The sequence below is a fragment of the Ictidomys tridecemlineatus genome, chromosome 11 (genome assembly GCF_052094955.1).
Source record: "Ictidomys tridecemlineatus isolate mIctTri1 chromosome 11, mIctTri1.hap1, whole genome shotgun sequence".
Lineage (NCBI taxonomy): Eukaryota > Metazoa > Chordata > Mammalia > Rodentia > Sciuridae > Ictidomys > Ictidomys tridecemlineatus.
Window position 1 is genome coordinate 131,293,122 of NC_135487.1, and position 17,085 is coordinate 131,310,206.

Consider the following 17,085-nt stretch of genomic DNA (forward strand, 5'->3'; position numbering starts at 1 on the left):
GATCAAGGCATGAATAGGGTGATCTGGACACCTAATCACTGCTCTCTAGATGTCAAATTTGGTCATAAATTCCCACAGCCAAAATCAAGAAAACTTGAAATATAGTACTTCCATATTTCAAGTACTAGTGCTTCTCAGGCAGGCCCAGGGGACCTAGTGACAGACTTTGCCTCTGTACTGCCCTGAGCCATATGACTGCTGACTGGTGTTCCCAGAACAGGAAGTACCCAGTAAGTATTATGGAATTAAATTGATCAGACATGAATGACCTTGGCAGTCCTTTAGGTCTACAAACCCATCCGTACTTCAACAACTATGTTAAGTGGTTTGAACTCCTGTCACTCCTCCTTGCATCTGTATTGGGAAATAGCCGTGATCTAAGCTTCTGATCAGGCCTCCAGAATAGTTGAGAATGTTTGTTGACTGCTAACTGGGAAGATTTCTTAGATGATTCTTTGATGCATTCTCTACATACTGTTTTATAGATTTGATAAAATGATGCCTATGGGCTGGGGATGTAGCTCAGTGGTAGAGTACTTGCCTAGTATGGGTGAGGTCCTGGGTTCAATTTCCAATTCTGCAAATTAAAAGAGAGGGGTGGAGGGCTGGGACATAGCTCAGTTGGTAGAGTGCTTCCTCACATGCACAAGGCCCTGGGTTCAATCCCCAGCACCACACCACAAAAAAAAAAAAAAAAAAAGGCGGGGGTGGGGTGGGGAATGGAAAAGATTGCGTTAAGTGAAGACTAAAAGCTGATCATCATGATGCCCAGAGCTCTTTGCTGAGGATGCTTTCAGATTCCATCAGGACTCGGGTCAGGATTTGCCCATGACACAGAGTACATACGTGTGTGTGTGTGTGTGTGTTTAGTTGTTGATGGATTTTTATTTTATTTATTTACATGTGGTGCTGAGAATCAAACCTAGTGCCTCACACATGCTAGGCAAGTCTGTACCATGGAGCCACAACCCAGCCCGTACATGTATTTTCATAGCGGGTTGATGATAACGGGCCAGCCCTGTGCTGAGGGGTCAAGGGAAATTACATCACTATCTGGACAGAACCTGTCTTCTTTGCTAAGAAATCTGGCAACAGATGTGCCACCAGGCCCGAGTTCCATGATATTGCCTCAACACGGCAGGATCGTTGTGTCATGGAGCTCTGGCGGGGGGGGGGGGGGGGGGGGGGGGGGGGCTTAGCAGTGGCTGAGGGAAGATGCTCTGGGCTGAGAGGCGGGTGTGCACTGCCCAGTGGGGACAGAAGGAAGAGTTGAGGGGCCAGGCCTGTGGGCTCGAAGCCTTTTGAGAGAATAGAGTAACTTATTGTTTCATTCCTAAATCTGGAATTGCACTTATTGTGCCCAGTTCCCAGATCAATTGCAGATATGGAGTTAAGGGCAGGAAATAGGGTGTTTTGTCTTCAGTCAGGAAGGTGACAGAGACCAACTCCTTTGCCCTCAAGAGCTCTTAGAGCATAGGATAGACCACACGATAAGGGCCCAGCTTCCAACCTGTCCACTCATTCTAGATGTCAAGTTGCCAGGCACAGCAGAGGTACACAGAGGAGTCAGCTCTGGAAGTGACAGGGCCCTGTCCCTAGTTTTGGGGGAGGAGACCTTCTTTCAGAGTCCAGGAGCAGGCAGGAAAAAACCTGAGCAAGTTATTTCCACCAGCTGAGCCTCAAGACAGAGCTTCCTCCTCCACTGGGTGGCCCTGGGTCCTGGGCCTCTGGTCCCAGGTCTGCCTCGAAGAGGCCACGGATCTTCCCCACATGGATCTTTTCTGGTGCCTAGAAGTTTCCTTACTTCAGAGAATGCCAGTTTGGTGTCAAATTAATCTTGGCAAGATGTGCTGAGGACCTAAGAAAGGCAGACATAAAAGGGTAGAATAAAGGTGGCCAGAGGCGGCAGGCCAGCCGAAGCAGAGGCCAGGCTTTCATACATACCAAGGCCTTGAAGTCAGAAACCCGAGTCAGGGCCCGCTGCGACCGAGCCCAAGTTGAGGCCGGAGGGAAAGCGCTTGGCCTCCGACCACAGGCCCAGGCTCATCCCGTGGATGGAGAGGGGGATGAAGAGCGGGGGAAGACCTCCCTCCTCTGCTTGTGGCCTTCCCCGTCCTGGCAGCTCTGGGTCTGATCCGGCTCTTCTCTCAGCTCGCCAAGCCTTTGCCTTCTGGCCGCAGCCTGGCTTTCCAGTTTCAGGCCCCAAACGGAGGAAGCACGGCAGCCAGGGCTGGGCCCACCAGCCCCTGCAGAGAGACCACTCTGTTCCTGAGGGAGCTGCCCCTCCTGGGACTGCCTGAGCCCTTCTCTCTTCCCGGTGGCAGCTCGGTCCACCCCAGGGAATCTCTCACTTTGGTGTGACTGACAAGTGTCTGTGGAGGTTGTGAAGTAAGGGGCCTGGTCCTCCCCCTGGGTGGCCTTGTTCCTGAGCTCCCTGGGGCCTCTTGGGCACACCTGAGTGACACCCCCTCCTCTCAGGGATTACGAGCCAGGTACTAATTGGGGTCTCAAATATAGGCTCCTAGGAACAAGTACGTTTCAATTTCTCAGTAATTTCCATTTCAAGACTCACTTAGGGGGCTGGGGATTTAGCTCAGTTGGCAAAGTGCTTGCCTCACAGGCATGAGGCCCTGGTTCAATCCCCAGCACCACACACACAAAAAGAAAAAAAAAAAAAGAAAAGAAAAGAAAGAAAAGAATCACTATGGACTTGTGGGGTTCCTACTCTCCTCTGTGACGCCCTAGTGCCATCATATTGAGGTCACGTTGGTGCAGGTGGAGGTGGCTCCTCCAGGGGGATGACCAGGGACTCTCCAGGTGCAAAGGCGGGTTAGTCACAGTCTCAGGCGAGAGAGAAGCAGCAAGTGCCCCTGTTAGACTCAGAGCCGGTGGGAGGAGGGGCGTGAAGGGGTCAGCTCCCCAAACCTTGTCCCTCCCGGGCTTCGCATTCCCTGTGGCTAGAGATGTCCTTTGAAATCTTAAAGTCATTTTCCCTCCTTTCCAGCCTCATTCTAGAACAGTGAAGAACTTTAAACATCTTCTTGCCCGTCTCTTATTTATTTATTTGTAATCCAGAGCCACTGGGATTACAGGCATGTGCCCCGTTCCAACCCAGGCCCTTCACTTGACAGGTCAACAAATGGAGGCCCAGGATGCACCGTAACTCACCTTGGCTTCCGGGGCAAGCAGGGTTAGCTTCAGACCTTCATATAGGCATGAAGTCCTGGTCTTTTAAGCCACCAGGCTTCTTCTTCACATATTCCCGGGTCCCCTTCCACCTGACTCAGCTCTCCTCTCCTCCTGTGTGAATCACACGGATCAATGCAAAAGCTTAACACTTTACCCGTGACACCCATGGGATGCCTTCTGTCCTCTCTAACCTCACATCCGACTCATTCTTCAAGTGGCTCGAATGCCACCTCTTCCAGGAAGCCAATGACTGGCCCTGGCGTGACTTCTTCCGTCCAGCTGTATTCAGCATGAGAATCCATGGCGCTCATATCACGGTGGGTGCGACGGTGGGGAGGCTGCATCCATGTCCTCACCCCTTCAACAGCCGTGCCTCCCATGTCTGGGTTTCCTGGGCAGGATCTGACATTCGAGATCGGAGGCCAAGCACGGTGGCAAAGGCCTATGACCCCAGCTGCTCAGGAGGCAGAGGCAGGAGGATTGCCAGTTCACGGACAGCCTCAGCAACTTAGCAAGACCCTATCTCAGACTAAAAAGTGCTGGGGGCATGGCTTTGTGTTTGTCATGCTGGTGCCACACACACACACACACACACACACACACACAGTGGTAAGATTTTAGTCACTTCTTATGGAATACATGCACAAGGAGGAGACTTGAGAAAAATGCTTAGGAATGTCCTCTAGGCCATTGTCCCAAGTGAACCAGGGGCAAAAACTGAGAAGAAAGTGTCTAATTTAAGGAATGAGAAAGTTCCTGGAGTAGCTGAAGGCAGCAGCAGGAACAGAAGGAAAGGTGAAGTAGACACCAAGCAACTGAGACCAGAACTTAGGGGTCGGCTTGCTGCCGAGATGCAGGTTGAGACAGGAGGTGACCCGCGCTCACCCCTCGCACCACAGGCACAGGCTCTACTGTCTACAGGTCCCACGTGTGGCCAGGCACACTGACTGGGTGACCCTGGCCCCCTCACAGAGTTTCAGTTACCAGAAGTTGCTCTTCTGGAGATGGGAACTGAGACTGCCCAGGCCAAGACATCCACCTGGCTCTCGGGTTTCCCCCTCTGCCTTCGGCCCATCTCTTCAACTTGACTCTTTTCACATCCAGGCTCCCAAACTGGCCAGGTGTTTGAGCATCCCCAGGTGCCTTGTCTTGGCCAGTGTGGCAGAGATCCCCCTGTCTCAGCCTCCCAGGAGCTGCCTCAGGCATTTTGAAACTCATTATTTTCTCTTTTCTCTCCCCAGCTCAAGTACATCATCTCAGTTTTTTGTTTTTGTACCATGGACTGAACCCAGAGACGTTTAACCACTGAGCCACATCCACAGTCCTTTTTAAAAAAATATTTTATGTAGAGACGGTGTTGCTAAATTGCTTAGGGCCTCACTAAGTTGCTGAGGCTGGTTTTGAATTCATGATCCTCCTGCCTCAGCCTCCCAAGCTGCATTTAGGGATTACGGGCATGCGCCACCACCCCTGGCCAGTACCTCAGTCTTCAAGGACTTTTGTGCTGTGGTGCCGGGGCGGGGGAATCCAGGGCCTTGCACATGTTAGGCAAGCACTCCACCACTGAGCCACAAAGGCTTTTGTGATTCATGACGTCATTTGCCAGTCTTAAAATTTCGTGAAATAGGAGTGTGCCAGTAGGCCTCACTTCCATTGACCACACGAGGAAATGAGGCACGACGGGGCCAGAACGGGGGCCAGAACCGTAGTCTCTGGACTCTGACTCCTTTCCTGACTGAGGAAGGGCGAGGGACGGGAAGTCAGGCTGGGTTTCAGGCACCCTAAGGAAGGAGCGGGTGCTCTTACCCAGGGGAACCTACAGCTCCCCAGAGCAGGCAGGGACATGAAGGAGCAGAAGCCATCCCCTTATGTTGCAAAGCCAACAGCCCAGGAAGTCCGGAGCTGCCCCAGGCCACAGGGTCAGTGAGTGACCTGGCCCTGCAGTGTGGGCTCCTCAGTCTGCGCAGTGTGGTCTAAGCCACCTGTGGGCCTTTGCTCTCCAGGGCCTGGGTGTGGATGGATCCATCAGCAGATGTCTGTGAGACCTCTGGGGAGTCACTTTGTTTTTATTTATGAGCAGCAATGCTCAGCTCCCCGGCCAAATGTGTGCAGGGAAGTAAGGACCATGCTGTTGGGTCAGTGTTCTGTGGGGTTTAAATGAGATGATGCACGCAACGTTCTCACTTGAACAGTGCCTGGCCCACAGTAAGTCCCCCTCCAATAGTTTGAACCTTCAAACACTGTTTGTCTGTACAGCTATGGCTAACTATGCTCTCACCCCTCAAAGGAAGCCATTCTTCAGGCCTCAGCATGAAGCTCTTGAGCAGTCTGGATCCTTCCACAGCCCGAGAAGAGCGCCTCTTTGGTTTAATTGACCTTGAGCCACCCTCAAGTCCATTCTCGGAGTCTGGAGCCAGGAGGACCCCATCTGCTCTGCAGCCTGCCAGGGACCTGTCATCAGCAGCTGACTCTATTCCCTGGCTCGTGGCCCCAGGTCACTAGGGATCTGAACACCAAGAGGGGCTAGTCGCTGCCCACTGACGGATGACTGAGAACAGGTGGGTCCTGAAAGCCAGCCAGCGCCTATTTGTGGTGAGGCAAAGCCAATCCAAGCCAAGATTCTGGAGACACTAAAGAGAACATTCCTGCCTCCATTTCTATCTGCTGGGAAGGCTGGGCACAGGTAACAGGCAGAACAAGGTGAGCCTTTAGTGAAAGCCAGCCAACACACCTGAAATGGGCCCTTTATAGAAGCAGTTAAGAGCCAGGTGTGGTAGCGCATGTCTGCAACCCAGGAGACCTGGGACACGGACACGGGAGGATCTCCAGTGCTCCACAGCACAGGCCCTCCCCGTTTGTTCTTGCCCAGGATCAGTCTTTTATAATGAAGAGAGTTTTTCAAAATAAGTCCAGCAAGCCGGGCACAGTGGCGCATGCCTGTAATCCCAGTGGCTCAGGAGGCAGAGGCAGGAGGATTGCAAGTTTAAAGGCAGCCTCAGCAACTTAGCGAGGCCCTGTCTCTAAATAAAATATAAAAAGGGCTGGGGATGTGGCTCAGTGGTCAAGTGTCCCTGGGTTCAGTTCCATATGAAAATATATATATGTGTGTGTGTGTGTGTGTGTGTGTGTGTGTTGTACATGCCCAGCACAGCCTTGTCCCTTGTACAGGAGGAAAGGAGAGTCTCCCTCCCACAGCCCTCCCTTCCCGTCCTCTGAGGTGACACCTGTGTCTTTGCTGAGGGCTAGGGTATGTGCGAGCACACGCACACACGTGTCAGCACTCTCCTTTCTCTGCCTTTCTTGCATCACAGAGTCTCCCGGAGGCGCTGATTAGAGCTCTGATTCTGATGCAGAGATTAGATGGCTCCTGCCCAAGGATGACACACAAATTTGTGACGCAGTCCACATTTTTGTGAGAAAACAAAAACAAGAAACTCTCTGGGTTCTTTCCCTGAAATAGGGCCACGTGAAAGTGTCGACAGCTTCAGGGGTTCACACATGACTCATTTATTCTCCTCAGGAAGGAATTCTGGTTGTGGCTTACCACACCTGGGGCTGACCTACACTGGATCTCCTTGAACCCTGTCCCTCTTCCCCACCATGTCTCCTACCCTCCAGGATCTTGAGAAGATTCCAACCAAGCACCTCCTTTAAGTCCTTGACAAGACAGCTAACGTGAGAGGACAGCTACTTAACGCCAATAGCTTTTCATTATATTTAGAATAAAATAAAACGTAAATTCTCTTTGTTTGTTTATCTGTGGTGCTGGGGATCAAACTCAGGGCCTCACTTGTTAAAAACATGCTCTGTCATTGAGCTTCGTTCCCAGCCCCATCCCTAATGATGCTTCGGGTTTTGTTTTGGTATTTGTTTCCTTGTGTTACTGGGGATCGAACTCAGGAGTGCTCTACCACTGAGCTAAGTCCCCAGCCCTTTTAATTTTTTGAGACAGGCTCTTGCTAAGATGCTGAGGCTGGCCTCAAACTTGTGATCCTCCTGCCTCAGCTTCCCAAGCAGCTGGGACTACAGTGCCTACCACCACGCCCAGCTGACCTAGAAGGCCGGAGCCTCTGGCCTGACCTCGCCCATCACTGCTTCGTCCTACCTGCTCTACCTTCGTCCTACCTGTCAAATCCAGTTCCAGCCAGGCAGGGTGGCACAGGCCTGTGATCCCAGGCATGGGATTGGGAAGCTGATGCAGGAGAATCACACATTTCAAGCTAGCCTCAGCAATTTAGCGAGGCCCTAAGCTATTTGCTGAGACCCTGTCGCAGAAAATAAAAAAGGCTGAGGATGTGGCTCAGTGGAAAAGCACTAGTTTTAATCCCCAGTACCCCAAACAAACAAACAAACAAACACAAAATCCTCAGGGTCATCGCTTAATTTGTTCCCTCTGCCTGAAAAGCTATTTCCCCTGATGGCTGCTTTGCTGGCTCCTCGGGTCATTCAGATGTCAGTGCAAATGTCACTCCTCTGAGAGGCCATTCCTAACCTTCAAAACGCTGCTCTCCACCCCCAGCGCCCTTTCTAACATCCCCTTTTATTTTTACTTTGCCCCCTTGGGGACACCTGCCACTTCTGAAAATACCTTACATGGTCAGTCATTTCCGGTTTATCTTCACCGTTAGGCATCATGCTGCGTGCGCAGTAGCCTCCTGGCCTGCCGCATCTCAGCACCTGGACAGGGCTGGCACGCACTGGGCACCCAGCCAGTAGCCGTGGAATAAAGGACCCAAGTGGGGAATCCGATGAGAATCTCCATCCTGTGACCGACCACAGGTGGCTGAGGACAGTCCCTAGCTCCTGACCCAGGCAGAGGTCCTGCCTCATTCCTGGGTTGCCTAGCCTGCCCTCTTCCCTGGAGCCACTCCCTCCCAATCAGCATCTAACAAAAACTCTTTTGTGATGTAGGCCTGGGGGATTTTATCTGAGTCAGTTGGCCTCTGCAGCTCCAGCTCAGCTGAGTCCAAAGGTCTGCTCAGCGTTTCCAGTGAAACAGCCAGCAACCCTGCGGTCTGAGGGCTAGAGCTCCACCCAGGGGAGCCTCTGCTCCCGGCCTGTTCAGTCCAGGGTCTTGTGGATAAATGCTGACCAACAAAATAGGAAAAGTAAAGCTATTTATTCTGAGCGTGCAGTAGCAAGCTCTCACTTGCTACAAAATTCACAGTCACTTGAATTTTGGCAGAGATCCCAAGGTGGTTCAAGGAGTGAGAAGGATTTCTGGTGGAAAAGGGAGGCCTCAGGTGTGCCCTGATTAGAGGCTGTGGGCCTGGAAGACCCAGGCATGCTACCAGAAAGGGAGGCATCCCTGTGTGATTATCAGGGGTGTGTCTTCTGCTTTCTCTGCTTGCTCCTAAATTGCAAGGGAGGACACAAATTAGGGAAACTGTCAGTTATTAATCAAGTTCTGGTCATTGGGGGCTGATTGTTTTTATAGAGTTTATTGCTTTGCTTCCTCAACTCTCAGAGATGGCAATCTGGCCTCTTTCTAGTCTGACTTCATCTGTATTTTATTTATTTAGTTAGTGAGTTTGGGGCTGTACTGGGGATTGAACCCTGTGCCTCACCCATGCTATGCAAGTGCTCTTTCCCTGAGTGATGTCCGCATCCCTTTGAGACAGGGTCTCACTAAATTGCCTGGACTGGCCTTGAACTCCTGGGATCAAGGGATCCTCTGCTTAGCTGAGACTACAGGCACACACCACCACAACTGGGTGGGGGTTCTATTTTTATTTATTATAATTTTCAGTATGGGGAACCCAGAGCCTTGTATATGCTAAGCATATTTTCTCACCACTGAGCACATCCCCAGCCCCAAGAGTTCTAATTTTTTTTTAAATTGTTGATAGATCTTTATTTTATTTATTTGTTGGTATGTGGTGCTGAGGATTGAACCCAGGCCGCACGCACACCAAGTGAGCGCGCTACCGCTTGAGCCACATCCCCAGCCCAATATCTTTATTTTTATTTTAATGTGGTGCTGAGATTCAAACCCAGTGCCTTACACGTTAGGCCAGTGCTCTACCTTTGAGCCACAACCCTGCCCAAGAGTTCTATTATTATTATTTTTTTTTAGATGTTGATGGATCTTTATTTTATTCATTTATTTACATGTGGTGCTGAGGATCAAACCCGTGCCTTGCACGTGCTAGGCAAGCACTCTACCACTGAGCCCCAGCCCCAGCCCCAAGAGATCTATTTTTATATATGGGCCGGCCACCATTCATTTGTACGTCCAGTTTCTTAGTCTACATGGATCTGTGAGACACACAGGATGTGTGAAAGGGCTTTGTGTGTTGTGCAGGTTCTAGTGTGAGGGAAGGCCGTGGGAACCTGATGGAGAGGGCTTGTCTCATCAAGATGAGGAGACTGACTGTCAGCACTGGGTAGTGACAGTAACAAAACCAGCATTTAGTGAGTGTGAGTCACTGCCTTGAGCCTTCATAGAACCCCCACAATAATCCTAGGAAGTAGTTACTATTAATATCTTCATTTTTACAGATGAGGAAACTGAGGCACAGAATGATAAGGGAAATTGCCTAGGATCACAAGGTAAGCATCAGAGGGGAACAATGGTTATATTGTTGTGCTTTGCAAAGAATTATTTATTTTTTGTGGTACTGGGGACCGAACGCAGTGCCTTGCACAAGCTAGGCAGGTGCTTTACCACTGAGCTATATACCCCTTACCCTGCTTTACCCATAATTAGTTGCAGGTGTGTTCCCCTAAGTGCTACCTTCTCAATCCAAGTTTTTGCCCTGGGCTGGGACTACTGCTTAGTGGCAGGGCCCTTGCCAGAAGGCCCTGGGTTCAATTTCCAGAACCACAAAAATAACCCAAAGTCTTTAGCTGCATGAGGTGAAGTGCCTATAGTCCCAGCTGCTTGGGGGAACAGGGCTGGGGGCTCACCAGAGCCCGGGGCTTTTAGCTAGCCTGGGCAACATAGCAAGAATGTCTCAAACATAGTCTTTGTCCTTGAATGTTTGTCCTGATGAATCACTATTAGTCACTATACAAAAACAGCCACTGCTAAGTACCAGGTAGGGTCTAAGCACTGGCACATATCAACTTACTTAATCTTCTTTTTTTTTTTTTTTTTTTTTTTTGAGAGAGAGAGAGAATTTTTAATATTTATTTTTTAGTTTTCGGCGGACACAACATCTTTGTTTGTATGTGGTGCTGAGGATCGAACCCAGTGCCTCACCTGTACTAGGCAAGTGCTCTACCATTGAGCCACAACCCCAGTACCCCCAGCGCCCCCAGCCCTTTTTATTTTGAGACAGGTTCCTGCTAAGGAGGTGAACTTGTGATCCTTCTGCCTCAACCTCCCAGTTGTTGTGCCATTGTGCCTGGCTCTTTTATAGAAGAAAAAACTGAGGAGCAAAGTAACTTCCCTGAGGTGGCCCAGTTCAGGCCTCTGGGCCTTGAGTTTGTACCTCAGACTCTGCACCACAGTCCCACACTAGTCAATTAGCAGATGGGACTACCATCAGTCAAGTCCAGATCCACAGCAACGGATCTATGGTGGCCTATGGCTAACAGCTATCCCCAAGTTGGTGGCTCTTATTTTTCTGAATCACAAATTCCTTTGAAAATCTGGTAGAAGACACTCTCCCTGGGGGAAAAAAAAACAAAACAAAACACATGCACTTCTCTCTCTCTCTCTCTCTCTCTCTCTCTCTCTCTCTCTCACACACACACACACACACACACACACACACACACACAGTTTTGTACACACTAGGAAATTCTCAGGTGCCCCTTGAGCCTTTTCAAGGACCTCACCAGGCAAGTGGGCAACAGTGGAAGACGGCTGGGTGAGTGTTTCAGCCTTGGGATGGGCCTGAGTCTGGAACCAAGGGAAAGCCTTGAAGTTCTAAAAGGTTACATTTAATGAGACAATGGAAATAAAATTCCACATTTATTTTCATTTACTTAATCTGTGAAAAGAAAAAAAGCAGTCTGTCTGGCCAGACCCCTTTGGACTGATCTGATTACCCAACTTCTCTCCCACACCCAGATAGTTGAACAGTGCTGGGGGAATCTCAGAATTCTGCCGATTTATGCCAATGCATTTAGGGTTTCTAGTCCCAGTGGGGTCTTTAACACAGCTTGGCAACTCTTACTTGTACCAGACAAATGCTCACACCCAGTTCCCACAATGGTCATTCTAATCCTTCTTTAATGACTCATTAAGCTTTAAAAATTTTCATGTGATAGAAGCACAAATTTTCATTCTTATCCCTTCAAGACTGTTTCTCCTTCCACCTATGCTCTTGACCCTTCAGTCTTTTTTTTTTTTTTTGGTAGATATTTATTTAGAGGCTACCATGAATGGCACTGGGCCAGACTGTTGATATCCAACATCGTCCCTGCTCTCAGAGAGGCAGAAAGACCACCATTCAACAAATAAGTACAATTATAATGAGAGATACTTTAGAGTATTATAGAATATATTGATTTGGGGACATTAGGAATATCTCCCTGAGAAAATGACTTTTATAGCTAATTCTTTAGGGATGATATTCAGTTAGGAATGCTTTGAGTTACACATAACAGAAACCCTGACTAACAGTGAAACCATACCCACGTTTATTATTTACTCATAATGCCTAAAGCAAAGGGCTTTTGGATCTGTAAGTGGCTCAATAATATCAAGAGCCACAAGTTGACAACTCTACAATTTTCTTTTTCTTTCTTTCTTTTTTTTTTTTTGAGAGAGAGAGAGAGAGAGAGAATTTTTTTTTTAAAGAGAGAGTGAGAGAGGAGAGAGAGAGAGAGAGAGAGAGAATTTTAATATTTATTTTTTAGTTCTCGGCAGACACAGCATCTTTGTTTGTATGAGGTGCTGAGGATCCAACCTGGTCCGCACTCATGCCAGGCGTTGAGCCACATCCCCAGCCCAACTCTGCAATTTTCTTAGCTTTTCCTTCAGTCTAAAGAGGACTGCCACAAATTCAAGTGCCACTTCCTTACATAACATCGTCCCAAATCAGAACACAGATAAAAGGCTCTGGTTCCTGAACAGCCTTCTTGACAAGTCCATAAAAATTTATCCACAAATTCCCTGAAGTCTTCTTCCTGTGTGTTTCTGGCTGAAAGTGGGTCATATGCCCACCCCAGATAGGTAAAAGAAAGAGGGTGACCATGATTGACTTGGACCAGTCATGATATTTTTTATCATATGGCACAATGAGAACCCTACAAAAGAATGAAGTTGGAGCCCTACCTCACAGTACATATTCAAATTAACTCAAAATGGATCAAAGACTTAAGTATAAGACATAAATGAACAAAAACAAATAGAAGAAAACAAGCAAGGATAAATCTTTGTGACCTTGGATTTGGGAAAGTTTTCTGAGATTTGACACTAAAAATATAAGTAACTAGTGAGGCATATTGGCACATTCCTGCAATCCCAGTGACTCAGGAGGTAAAGTCAGGAAGATTGCAAGTTCAAAGCCAGCCTCAGCAACTCAGAAAGTCCCTTAACAATTTAGTGAGAGGCTGTTTGAAAATAAAAGAATAACAATTAGGCCTGGGGATATAGCTCAGTCATAACATCCATGAGTTAAATCCCCAATATGAAAAAAAAATCTTGGGGCTGGGGATGTGGCTCAAGCAGTAGCGTGTGCTCGCCTGGCATGCGTGCAACCCGGGTTCGATCCTCAGCACCACATATCAACAAAGATGTTGTGTCCGCCGAGAACTAAAAAATAAATATTAAAAATTCTCTCTCTCTCTCTCTCCTCTCTCACTCTCTCTTTAAAATAAAAAAATAAAAAAAAATTTTGATAAAAGTATGAGAAGAAAAAGTATAAGAAAATACCACGGGCTGGGGTTGTGGCTCAGCAGTAGAGCACTTGCCATGCATGTGTGAGACCCAGGTTCAATCCTTAGTGCCATATAAAAATAAACAAACAAGGGCTGGGGGTGTGGCTCAAGCAGTAGTGCAGCCCAGGTTCCATCCTCAGCACCACATACAAACAAAGATGTTGTGTCCACCAAAAACTAAAAAATAAATATTAAAAATTTCTCTCTCATAGCAGAATACAACAGTTACTAGTATGGCATTATGAAAAAATGTGTATGTGTAACCGATGTGATTCTGCAATCTGTATTTGGGGTAAAAATGGGAGTTCATAACTCACTTGAAACTAATGTTTGAAATATGATATGTCAAGAGCCTTGTAATGTTTTGAACAACCAATTAAAAAAAAATTTCTCTCTCTCTCTCTCTCCCCCCTCTCTAAAAATAAATAAATAAATAAAAATAAATTGCTAAAAAAAAAAAAACAACAACAACAACTAAACAAGCCACATGAGGTGGTGTATGCCTGTAATCTTAGCTATTTGGGAGCCCAGCCTGAGCACGTTAGCCAGACACTGTCTCCACATAAAATAAAAAGGGCTGGGGATGTAAGTTGGTGGTAGAGTGCTTGGCTAGTACATATGAGGCAATGGGTTCAATCCCTAGTACTGTTAACAAAAACAAAACAAAACAAAACAAAAAAACCAGCATTACAACTAAACATCTTAACTGGCTTTATTTTCAATTCTTAGAATTAGGCAACACTTCATTTCATAAAAGAGCATTCCTATGGGCTGAGCTGAAGAGGTTGGTTTTATACAAAGAAAGTCTGAAGAAAGAAGCAACACAAGAACAAATAGCAAACTGGTATTTCAATTACTTTCCTTGTAAAGTGGGTTACTTCCTCTTTCAGAAATATCTACTATAGGGCTGGGGCTGTAGATCGGTGGTAGAGTGCTTGCCTTGGAAGTGTGAGGCCCTGGGTTCAATCCTTAACACCACATAAAAATAAATAATAAAGATGTTGTGTCCATCTACAACTAAAAAATATTTTTTTTTAAAGAGAGAGTGAGAGAGGAGAGAGAGAGAATTTTTAATATTTATTTTTTAGTTCTCGGCGGACACAATATCTTTGTTGGTATGTGGTGCTGAGGATCGAACCCAGGCCGCACGCATGCCAGGCGAGCGGGCTACCGCTTGAGCCACATCCCCAGCCCCTAAAAAATATTTTTAAAAAAGAAATATTTACTTCTGTTAATGTAGATATATATATATTTGTGTGTGTGTGTGTGTAGTGCTGGGGATTGAATGTTAATGGATATTAAACTCTCTCTAGAGCTAACATTCTTGAGATGATGTTTCGGTCCTTTTTATTTTTAGAATATTTTGCACTCTGCCTAACACAAAAAGGATTGTGTTTTATTTAGATGAACTTTGCATATACATCCAATGCTTTGCACACCTTTCCCTTCCTTTCTAACAAAATCCTACTTAAGCTTGAATTCCTTGTGAAGCTGACGAACCGAGCCCAGGCTAATGCCATTTTAAGATTGGAAGCCATATCATCACAAAGTCATGAAAAGTTCATTTGTTTACTGTAAAATACTAAGATTTCTATTTGGCCTGACCATAATTGGATGTTTTAAACACTTGCTTGGGATTCCTGCCCTTGCTTTGAACTTCCCCATGCTGGGCTCTCCTTGACCAGATGACAACCCTCCCTGAAATTCCAGTTGCTCCAGGTTAACTCTGATGTTGGACTAAGTCTGCTCCCCACCTTGAGATGTTAAACAATGTAGATCATTAACCTGCTGTCTGCCCTTGTATCATGCTTGCCAGAACCCTGTCAGCTGTAAGCTCCCAAGACACCTCTCTTTTTGTAACTTTTTGTGTTATAAAAACTTCCCTGTAATCAGACCAGCTACTTTTCTTTGGCCCTGTTTTTCTGGGTGAGACAGTCGCTCATCAGCTCTCTTATGTACACAATATAAGCTTGCTTTAATTTGGTTTGAATTTGTGTGGGTGGTCTTTCTTCACATTGTGGTTCAACAAAGCTTCCGCATATTTCTCTACATAGTTAAGAGAGCTCTGGCTCCTTTATCTTCCACTCCTAAACTGAACAAATTACATATTAATAGTTTATTTATACAACTAATTGCTGTAAATGTTAACACTGTCACCTTTTCTTGCTAAAATAAATTTTACCCTTGCTTCCAGGCTCCATCCAAACTCACTTCCTCCATTAATAGTTCGTTAGAGATACATGCACATCCATGTTAACTGCAGCATAATTCACAACAATTTATGGAATCAGCCTAGGTGTTCATCAACAGATGAATGAATCAAAAAAATGTAGTATATATACACGATAGTTTTTTTTCTCAGCCATAAAGAAGAACAAAATTATGTAATTTGCAGAAATATAGATGAGCATTTTGGGCGAAATAAGCCAAATTCATAGACAAAAGTTATGTTTTCCCTCATATGTGGAAGCTGAAAGGGAAAAACGGGAAAAAAGAGACACCACGAAGTAGAAGCATGACCACTAATGTAGAGGAGAGGGCAGGGGGAGCTGGGGGGGGGGGTACAGAAAAGTGTAACTGATCAAACTGTATTTTTATATATACCACATTGTGCTACTGCACCGCAATGAAACCCATCATTCCGTATAATGGAGATGAACAAAATAAATGCAAAAGAAAATACCAAAAAAAAAAAAAAAAAGTTGGCTGGTGCCCAGGCGTTGGTGTTAACTCCCAGCACTGGGCCTCACAGCCGCCCCGTCACCGTGTGGGGTTCCTTTCCTCCCCTCCCGACCCAGTGCGTGGCCAGAGCTCGGACGAGCTCCGCTGCAGCGTTGGGCCCCACGCCGGGGGCGCGAGAAAGTCTCCGGGCGCAGCCAGCGAAAACAGCTCTCTCTGGGACTGGGGATGTGGCTCAAGCGGTAGCGCGCTCGCCTGGCATGCGTGCGGCCCGGGTTCGATGCTCAGCACCACATACCAACAACGATGTTGTGCCCACCGATAACCAAAAAATAAATATTAAAAGTTCTCTCTTTCTCTCTCCCTCTATCACTCTCTCTAAAAAAAAAAAAAAAAAAAAAACAGCTCTCTCTGTGGGCGGGACCTCCCGTCCGGGGTCGGGTGCCCTCGGCCAGTACGCAACCGGACGCCCGAGGCCCGCTCGGACCCGGCCAGGACGCAGGCGGCGGCGGACACAGGCGGAGGACGCCAAACATTTGTCCCGCCCCGCCCCTCCTCCCAGCTGCGCAGGCGCCGCGCCCGTCGTCCGCGCAGGCGCATCTTGCCCCACGCCCGCGCAGGCGCAGTCTCGCCAGCGTGGGACGCCGAAGGTTTCCCGCTCGCAGACTCTCGTGCTGACGAGGTGGGGAGACCTGCTGGCGCAGGCTGGCTGAAGACCGTCTGGTCAGAAAACGAGTAAAAACACAAGAGACTGTGGAGGGAAGGGAAGTGGCGGGTGTCGCCTGCCTGGAGCTACTGGAGAGCAGTTCGCCCAGGTTGGGGCGGCACCGTCCTTCTTGGCCCCGCGCCCTCACGGGTGAGGAGACGCGGCGTCTGGGCAGTGGGTGACACAGGGTCCATTTTTTTCAGCGCCGGCCTTGAGGCTACAGGTTTCCTGGGGGCAGCTTCGTAGGGCTTGAGAGTCACTGTCACCGCCCCTTTTCTGGTCTAATTTGTGGCCCGGGGTTCTAGCCCCACTTCCCGGGGAATGGGCACTAGGAACTGGCCTCCTGGGCTCCTGCTTGGGGTGGCTGCCAGCTAGACATTGTAGGAAACCAATCCAAGTCCGTCCTCTGGTTGACTCACATTCAGTACTGCGCCTGGTGGTCAGAGTCTGGCCACCCTCACTACACCCTGCCGCCACGAAGCCCGCTCTCCCCTGCCCTAGTCCTGTCCTGCATCGGGGCAGCCCAGAGCACAACATTGTTATGCCCGCAAACAGGTTCGTGGACTGAGAATAACTCCAGGGCGGCGGCCCGTGGTGCATGCCCCTAAATCCTAGCTAATTGGGATTCTTTCACAGTACACAGACGGGGGTCCACTAAGTGGATGTTGAACGAGTCA

General features: G+C 48.0%; 1 protein-coding gene and 1 long non-coding RNA gene across 5 annotated transcripts in view; one reads left to right on the plus strand and one right to left on the minus strand.

Annotated features, from left to right (window-relative positions):
• Positions 1 to 17,085, plus strand: part of LOC110598738 (uncharacterized) — a 34,492-nt gene that overhangs the window by 8,487 nt on the left and 8,920 nt on the right. For 2 of the 3 annotated variants that reach the window (XM_078027648.1, XM_078027649.1), the window contains exon 2: positions 5,477 to 9,741. The gene's annotated coding sequence lies outside the window, so the exon portion shown is untranslated. Of the gene's footprint in view, positions 1 to 5,476; positions 9,742 to 16,300; positions 16,559 to 17,085 lie in introns of those variants that run through there. The other variant, XR_013428293.1, reaches the window with a different exon arrangement.
• LOC144368535 (uncharacterized) lies at positions 1,169 to 5,521 on the minus strand. Of its 2 annotated transcripts, XR_013428299.1 has the most exons (4): positions 3,381 to 5,521; positions 3,169 to 3,300; positions 1,945 to 2,246; positions 1,169 to 1,858 (listed from the first exon to the last, which is right to left on the minus strand). It is a non-coding gene; the product is annotated as an uncharacterized LOC144368535 (long non-coding RNA). The 2 variants fall into 2 exon arrangements; XR_013428298.1 differs by having other exon boundaries at positions 1,945 to 3,300.